Raw genomic sequence first — 8,955 nt, 5'->3', positions numbered from 1 at the left:
ATTTGCTGCTTCCTGAAATGGTTGGGCATTAGCCATTTCTTTTGTTAAAGTGGCTCTGTCTTTCTAATATCTTCCTTTGATACTTACTGTTTCATTCAATATTTTGACTAGAATTCTTCAGCATTGCAAGTCAAAGCTTGAATCTTTTCAATTATTTTAGTTTGAGAAATGCTGCACGTGTTTTTGGTTTTCAAACTCCAGGTATGTGCACATTTCATTATAATACTCTAACCACCCTTTGAAATCTTCTGTTCAGCTCTTTTGCATCGTCATTTTTTAGGTTCACTTTAGGTACTCTAACTTCAGGAGTATATTTTAGAGTCTCTTCTGACACCTGTTTTAATCTATTCTTTTTCCTATCTTTTTAATCATATTTTGCATATTTCATGTGTGATGTCCTAGATGTTGTCCCACAACTCATCTGTTTTTCATTCATTAGGGTTGACTATGTCAAGTCTCTTTTTGGGATCTCTAGTCAGATTGTCACACAGGTAGCATCAATGGGCTCAAGCATAACAGTGATTGTGGGATTGGCACAGGACCTGAGAGTGATTTGTTCTGTTGTGAGTCAGAACCAACTCGTCATCACCTAACAGCAGCATGCTCAAGGCTGTGTGACTCTCATGGACTTGTTTTACTTTCCTTCAGCTTCAGTTCGAACTTGCATGTGAGCAATTAATTGATAATCTGTTCCACACTTCATTGGCCTTGTTCTTATTATGTTGAGCTTCTCCATTTTCTCTGTCCACAGATGTGTTGGTGTTGTTGCTTAGTAATTGTCATTGTTAAGTGCTGTTCAATCAGTTCCAACATATAACAACATTGTCTAGGGTTTCCGAAGAGCTGCTGATGTGTTTGAATGACCAGCCTGGCAGTTAGCAGCCCAGTGGTTATTCTATATCAACACACCAGGACTCTGCAAAAGTAGCAATTTAATTTCTGTGTGTTCATCTGGCAAAGTCCACATGTAGACTCACTTTTTATGTTTGAAAAAAGACAATTCTAATGAATAGGTCATTGGTCTAAAAAAATTCTACCATGCTGTCTCCAGTGTCTTTTATCATCAGCACCATATTTTCCAACTACCAATCCTTGTTTATTCCCAACTTTTGTATTCTGTTGTTGTTGTTAAGTGCTGTCAAGTCGATTCCAACCCATAGTGACCCTGTACAGGGTTTCCGAGGCTGTAAATCTTTATGGGAGCGGAAAGCCTCATCTTTCTCCTGCGTAGCAGCTGGTAGTTTCGAACTGCTGACCTTAAGGTTTGCAGTCCAGTTCATAACCACTACGCTACCACTGTTCTAATCAGTAATTATCAATGATTCTGATTGCATGTTTGATCAATTTCATACTTAAGAATTTGATAAAAGTCTTTAGTTTCTTCATTTTTGACATTAATGGTTGGTGTATAAATTTGAATAATACTCATATTATTGATCTTAATTGTTAAGTGCAGTCAAGTTGGTTCCAACACATAGCAACCCTGTGCAGGGTTTCCAAGGAGCACTTGTTGGATTTGAACTGCTCACTTGTGATTAGCAGTCAAGTGCTGATCCTACAGCACCATACCAGGAGTCAGGTCTTCATTGTAGGCATGTGGATATTATTCTATTACTGATTGTGTTGTACTTCGGATGTATCTTGAAGTAATTAACTGGACAGCAGTGGGTTTGGTTGTTTAGTATTTTTTTTAAATGCCAGGAATGGCAAATCTAAGAGAGATGGCATCACATTCATTACCAAAAAGGTTGTTGTTGTTAAGTGCTGTCGAGTCAGTTCCAACTTATAGTGACCCTGCATAGGGTTTCCTAGGGTCACTATGAATCAGAATGAATTCAACATTACTAAGTGCCGCCGAGTCAGTTCCAACTCATAGCGACCGTAGGAAACCCTATGCAGGGTAGCTATGAGTCAGAACTGACTCCATAGCACTTAACAACAACAGCTTTACATTATATCATTACTTAGTTGTTCATTTGAAACTTTAGAAGGTAATTTGCATTTGCTTGTACTCTTTTACAATAGAATCTTTTAGAAATGGGCGAAATTTTATGATTCTTCTTGTAAGTACAATGGCATGTCACTTTCTGGCCCAAACTGTGTTGTAATAAGACTTCATTTTTTACCTGAGAACTATCTAGAAAATACAAAGGAATTTTAGTGTTTGCCTATTAATTTTTTAATTTTTTTTTTGGGGGGTTTGTTTTTTTTTACTAGAATTCTCTAATATTACAGTAAACTGTTAGGTATTGTATTCTATTTCATTATTGATAAAAGAGTACCAAAAATTTAAACATGTGTGTCTAACACATAAGGAGTCATCAACAAGTGTTAGTTCCTTTTATCTGGAACTTTCATATTTTGCAAGAACATCTTAATATGGAAAATTCTTTACTATAGCATATATCACTTTATCTGTTAAACAGGTATGGTGGGAGGTAACATTTTATAACAGAAAGAGTAGTTGTTTAAATGGAAATTTTAGATGAGTTTATTTAATCAGATCTGTAGCATTTTGTAAAATGACATTGTAGAGGTAGTGCCTGACTGCCTTTAACTTCACAAGTGGAGAGTAGGCTCAAGATCAGCAGCCTAAGGCGTTCCTGTTAGGTCGAGGCCAACCTTTTTATCAGTTCTGTCACCAAGTGTACTTCGCACAGCAGTCTCTACTCCTCTGTTTAATAATTCTTTGCAGCGGTCTCACAGAATTCACAGGAATATGAATATGGGGTTTATTAGGGAAGTTGTTGTTGGTATTGTTGTTGTTGAGTGTCCTTGAGTGGGTTCCGACTCATAGCGACCCTGTACAGTGTTTCCACGGAGCAGTTGGTGAGTTTGAACTACCAACCTTGCACTTCAAACTGACCTTGTGGTCCATACTAACAGAACAGTTGGCAACATCATCTCTTGCCACCCTTCTGTCTTCTATCCTTGCTATAAATTTACTTTTATGAAAATACAATGCTTCATTATTATTATTTTTTTTTTTTTTACTTCACACATCTGTCAAGTTTGTTATGTTGTGGTGGTTTGCATGTTGCTGATACTGGAAACTATACCACCAAATCTTTCTGAAAAATCTGAAAGATTAGAGAAGTAACAGGTTACAGTTTAGGATCAGAAACAACTCTGGATACAGTTCTTCAATCAGGAAAGTATCTTTTAGCAATGCTTATAGGCATACCTCTCTGACTCTCAGCCCCCTGGTCCCTTGGTTTCATCCCTGCTTGGGCAATAACAAAACCCTTTTAAGTGGACAAGAAAAAAGTAAAGACCAAAATGGATGTCAGAAGAGACTCTGAAACTTGATCTCCAGTCTAGTGGTGCTAAAGTAAATGGAAGAAATGAGAAGGTAAAAGAACTGAGCAGAAAATGAGAAGACAAAGTCATTAGTTATTACAATGAAATGTACAAAGACCTGGAAGAACACACTTAGCATTTCTCAAGATAAAAGAACTGAAGAAACATTCAAGCCTCGACTTTTAATATTAAAGAATTCTGACCAAGCAACATCCAGCATCCAGAAACAGAGCACTTTACTCCTCCCTCAGAATGAATGGAGACTAGAAAGCAGATGCTTATCCCCAAGAAAAGCAGGATTTCATCCAGCACTTCTCCAATATTCTCAAGGTGCTGAATGAGGATGAGATGGGGCACCCAGAAACAGGGACGCTGTTGCCTGGCTCAGGAAGGTCCTAGAGTACAGTGTCCTTGGAGGCACGTACAATTGCAATTTGACGATGCTGGCTGTGTTCCAGGAGCTGGTGGAGACAAGAAAGCAGAATGTTGACAATCTGCATAGTGCCCTGATGCTATGTGTAGTTGCTTCAAGTTTTTCTCCTAGTGTTAGACCACATCATGGATGCTTCCTTACCCTATGGGGACAGCCCAGCTAGTATCAGAAGCCAAGAATAGGTTTGGATGCCATCAATGGCTCCAACTGCTGGAAGCATGTATCTACTGCCTACTGACGCTCTACTTAATTGTTCTTATTTGAATCTGATGGAGCTCTTCTTGCAGAATTCCTATCAGACTGAGATCAGACAGACCCTGCCTCACAGAGCAACATGGATCTTGGCAGATTCACTGACAAAACATAAATCTATTGCCAAACACAAGGCAGCTTTCTACTGTTTTACCTTCTGTAGCTGCTGTAATGTATGCAGCAAGCATTGATGGGGTGACGAATCATGTCAATGCCAAGAAGATCCTGCTGGAGATGGGCAAGTTTGTTCAGATTCGGGATGATTACCTTGACCTCTTTGGTGACCCCAGTGTGAATGGCAAGGTTGTCACTGACATTCAGAACAACAAATACAGCTGGCTGGTTGTTCAGTGTCTGCAATGGGTGTCTCTGGAACAGTGCCAGATCTTGGAGGAGAATTACGGCAAAATGAAGCCAAAAAAAGATGGCCCTTATGAAGGCAATGTATGAGGAGATGAAGCTACCTGCTGTGTTCAAGCAGTGTGCCAGGAAGAAATGTATATATTGAAGGATTCTATGGGCAAACCATTCAAAAATACTGAAAACATCAAAAGAAGATGGAAAGAATACACAGAGTTGGTCTCGACCAGGTGGGAGGTACACCGACGTGGGGATAAATTCTCCCAGCCGCTCACAGCACTGTGGAGCTGTGTTCCAGCCCCGTCTTGGACTGTGGCGCCCCTCCTGCCCTTCACAGTGTCTTAGCCGCCTGCCCCTCCTCTCCTCTGCCCCGATGGATGGTTAGGCTGCCTGCCCTGAGGAGGTAGGGAGGGGAGAGCTGGCAGGCAGGCGGGCGAGGATGCCAAACTTCTGAGCTGCCCCCAGCTACACAGGGAAGATCTGGCCTTCTTCAGGTTCCTGCAGGATCTGGCTAAATGTCAGAAGTGGGTGGAGAATTGCAGAAGAGCTGACTTAGAAGACAAAACACCTGATAAGCTTAATAAATATTACTGGTTATGTGCCAGACACTTTTGAGACATCTATGATCTGTAGAACCATACATTTTGCAGAGGCATCAGAAAACTAAGGAATGATTGGGTTATTTTATTTCTCAAAATTATTTGAAGCAGATACTTGTGAAATCACTGGGAGAGTCCTTATAGAACAGTTCTTCACGATAATGCTATACCAGTAATGTTTGATCTTACCAGTCATCTGAACAATCCACATACTAGACACAGAAAACGAATAAAAGAATTGAGTGATGATGAAATCAGGACACTGAAACAGAAAAAAATTGATGAAACTTATGAACAGGAACAAAACATAAAGAAACAAACAACAGCAATGCTCAGAACCTCAGTGCCGAAGAAAGGGGTGAGGAACAGAATGAAGACATTTTACCTTTAACCCTCAAAGAGAAGGAAAACAAAGAATACCTAAAATCTTTATTTGAAATTTTTATTATGGGGAAACAAAACATACCTCTGGATGGACATGAAGCTGATGAAATCCCAGAAGGTCTCTTTATTCCTGATAACTTTCAAGCTCTGTTAGAGTGCTGGATAAATCCTGGGGAAGAGGTTCTGAGAAAACACTTAGACGACGGCAGTTAACACACTGTTCTGTTAAAACACAGCAGAAATAGATGCTCAAGATCTGTGAGAGCTGCATTCAGGGAGAAACTCTCAGGGAAGTGAGAGACTCATACTTCTTTTCCATCATCACTGACGACGTCATGGATATAGCAGGGGAGGAGCACCTCCCTATGTTGGTGAAGTTTGTCAGTCAGTCCCATACATAACCTGAGAGAGGAATTTTTGGGTTTCCTGCCTCATGAAGCTGATGCAGAAATTTTGGCTATGAAATTTCACACAACCATAACTGGGAAATGGGGACTCAACATGGAGTAATGTCGTGGCCAGGCTTACATTGTGTACCGTGGATTTTCTTCCAAGATGAAAGTTGTTGCTTGTAGACTTTTAGAGAAGTATCCTCAAGTCATCTATACACTCTGCTCTTCCTGTGCCTTAAAATATGTGGTTGGAAAAATCAGTACCCATTATGGGAGTATCTGTTGCATTGGGAACAATTGAGGAAGTTTGTTCTTTTTTCCATGGATCACCACAGCTGCTTTTAGAACTTGACATTGTGATTGCTGTCCTTTTTCAGAACAATGAAGACAGAGGTAATGAACTAAAGGAAATTTGCAATTCTCAGTGGACAGGTAGACATGATGCTTTTGAAATTTTAGTGGACCTCTCTCCTGCAAGCACTTGTTTTATGTTTAGATGGTATAAATAATGATACAAATATTAGATGGAATAACTATATAGCTGGCTGGGCTTTTCTCCTCTGTAGTACAATAACAGATTTTGATTTCATCATTACCATTGTTGTTCTTACAAATATCTTTTACAAGAGCCTTTGAGAAAAATCTCCAGGATCAAACCTCTGATGTCTTCTTTGCAGCCAGCAGCTTGACTGCAGTGCTGCACTCACTAAATGAAGTGATGGAAAATATTGAAGTTTATCATGAATTTTGGTTTGAGGAAGCCACAAATTTGGCAACCAAACTTGATATTCAAATAAAACTCCCTGGAAAATTCCGCAGAGCTCAACAAGGTAACCTTTGAGAGTTACTATAAAGAAGCCCTAAATGTCCCAACAGTGGAGCATATTATTCAGGAGCTTAAAGATATATTCTCAGAACAGCACCTTAAAGCTCTTAAATGCTTATCTCTAGTACCCTCTGTCATGGGACAGCTCAAATTCAATACGTCAGAGGAGCACCATGCTGATAGGTACAGAAGTGACTTACCCAATCCTTACACACTGTCAGTCGAGCTTCATTGCTGGAGAATTAAGTGGAAACACAGAGGAAAAGATATAGAGCTTCCATCCACCATTTATGGAGCCCTCCATCTGCCTGACATCAAGTTCTTTCCTAATGCTTATGCATTGCTGAAGGTCTTATGTATACTTTCTGTGATGAAGGATGAGAGTGAACGCTATGAAAGTGGACGAAGGCGTCTTAAAGCATACCTGAGGAACACTTTGACAGACCACAGGTCAAGTAACTTAGCTTTGCTTAACATATTTTGATACAAAACATGATCTGGATTTAATGGTGGACATATATATCATGTATACAACTGTGTCAGAGCTTCTACAGGTAATTCAGAAACTATTGAAAATACCTAAGAAACTGTTTTAAAATAGGTTTTTTTTTTCAGATTTGCTATTTGGAAGAAAACCTGTAAGGTCTATAGAGGCCACTTAATCACTGAGTATTTTTGTCTGTAGGCCTGATTGAACACCTTAGCCGTTGATAAACTCCCTGTTTATATGGCCTCTCTTTAAACTCTCATACTTTGAAGATGCATCTGTTCTTCCAAGAGATAGCATGAAAGTACCACATTTTGTTTCTTTGTAATCTTTTTCATGGAACTCTGCAATTGTTTTAGTTACGTCATTTTAGACATAACATTTATAATCACTGTGGATCCAATTATCAGGTATTAAAGTGACAGTTCTTTTAAAAAATAAATTTTGAGAAGGTTTGGGAGAAAGGAATATAGTTAATATAACAATGAATCTCAAGACTGACCTTTGACTTGTGGGAATTTTAAGTATGTTAAAAATCTAACAGACAGTTAAAGGAATTACTAGAGTAAGACAAACAATCTCCTCTAACGAGGATTTCATTATAGAAATCTTTATCTAAGCTTTATCTTTGTCTTTTCAAATGAACCTAAAGGAACAAGTTAGTTAAAGTTTGAATGGAAGAATTTACCATTGTTTCACATCTAGTTCCTGCTGTTTACATTCCTTTGTTGAGCCTACACCTTCAAAAACATTTTGGCAGGTATGCCGAACCACTTCTGTTTCATGGTCAAGACCGAATCAAAGGATATGGACACTAATAACTGATATATTTGTTTTCTTCTGTCTTTTCCCCTGATTATATCTGCTGCCTCATTTTGATTTATAAGCAAAATCTGGAAAACCTACAAAATTAAATGTCTTGAGGTTTATCTAGGAATAACACAGAAAATATTACTCGTATTTTTGGTGAAAATCAATTTTGTACAGTTTATTACAATCTAAATAAAATGTGAATTTTGTTTTAAAGAATACACAGAGTCACTGTACCAAAAATGTTCCACTATTTCAAGAGGTAGTGAATGATCAAGAGCCAGTGATACTGACAGAAGAAGTTCGAGATGCGTTGAAGGCATTGGTAAATAACAAGGCTCCAGGAATTAATGGAATGAAAATTGAATTCTTTCAACAAACTGAGGCAGAACTGGAGGCACTCACTTATCTATGTTGAGCAATTTGGAAGGGAGCTACCTGGCCATCTGATGGGAAGAGGTCCATTATTTGTGCCCATTCCCAAGAGAGATGACTCAATGGAAGTGGAAATTGGCAATATATTAGTATGGCATGCCAGTAAAATTTTGCTAAAGATTCAAAAAACGGCTGTAGCAATACATTAACAGGGAGCTGCGAGAGGTTCAGGCCTGTTTCAGATGGGGACATGAAACGAGGGATATCTTTGCTGATATAATATAGATCTTGGCTGAAAGCAGAAAATACCAGAAAGATGTTTACCTGTGCTTTATTGACTACACAAAGGCTTTCAGTTGTGTGGATCATGACAAGCTATGGACAACCTTGTAGAGAATGAATATTCCAGAACACTTAAATTTGCTCATGAGGAACCTGTACATAGACCAAGACTCAGTCATTTGAATAGCACAAGGGGACACTAAGTAGTTTAAAATTAGGTGGAACAAGGGGACAGGACAGAGTGATTTAAAACTAGCTGGAAGCAACAATCAAGAAATCAAATGACGTATTGTAGTAGGCAGATCTGTTGCACAGGACTTCTTTAAAGTATTCGAGAGCAAAGATGTCAGTTTGAGGACTAAAGTGCACTTGACCCAAACCATGCTATTTTCAATAGCCTCATATTCATGTGAAAGTTGTACAGTGAACAAGGAAGACTCTACAAGAGTTGATGC

At 38.9% G+C, this 8,955-nt stretch overlaps 2 pseudogenes; both read left to right on the top strand.

Moving 5' to 3' along the window:
* The first annotated feature begins 3,534 nt into the window (after nucleotides 1–3,534).
* Nucleotides 3,535–4,493, top strand: LOC102822127 (annotated as a pseudogene).
* A 291-nt stretch (nucleotides 4,494–4,784) lies between these two features.
* LOC102831805 lies at nucleotides 4,785–7,129 on the top strand (annotated as a pseudogene).
* Nucleotides 7,130–8,955: the final 1,826 nt, after the last annotated feature.

This window comes from Chrysochloris asiatica, unplaced genomic scaffold (assembly GCF_000296735.1).
Source record: "Chrysochloris asiatica unplaced genomic scaffold, ChrAsi1.0 scaffold00016, whole genome shotgun sequence".
NCBI lineage: Eukaryota > Metazoa > Chordata > Mammalia > Afrosoricida > Chrysochloridae > Chrysochloris > Chrysochloris asiatica.
Note: the sequence above shows the minus strand (reverse complement) of the source record. Positions and strands in the feature narration are given on the sequence as shown.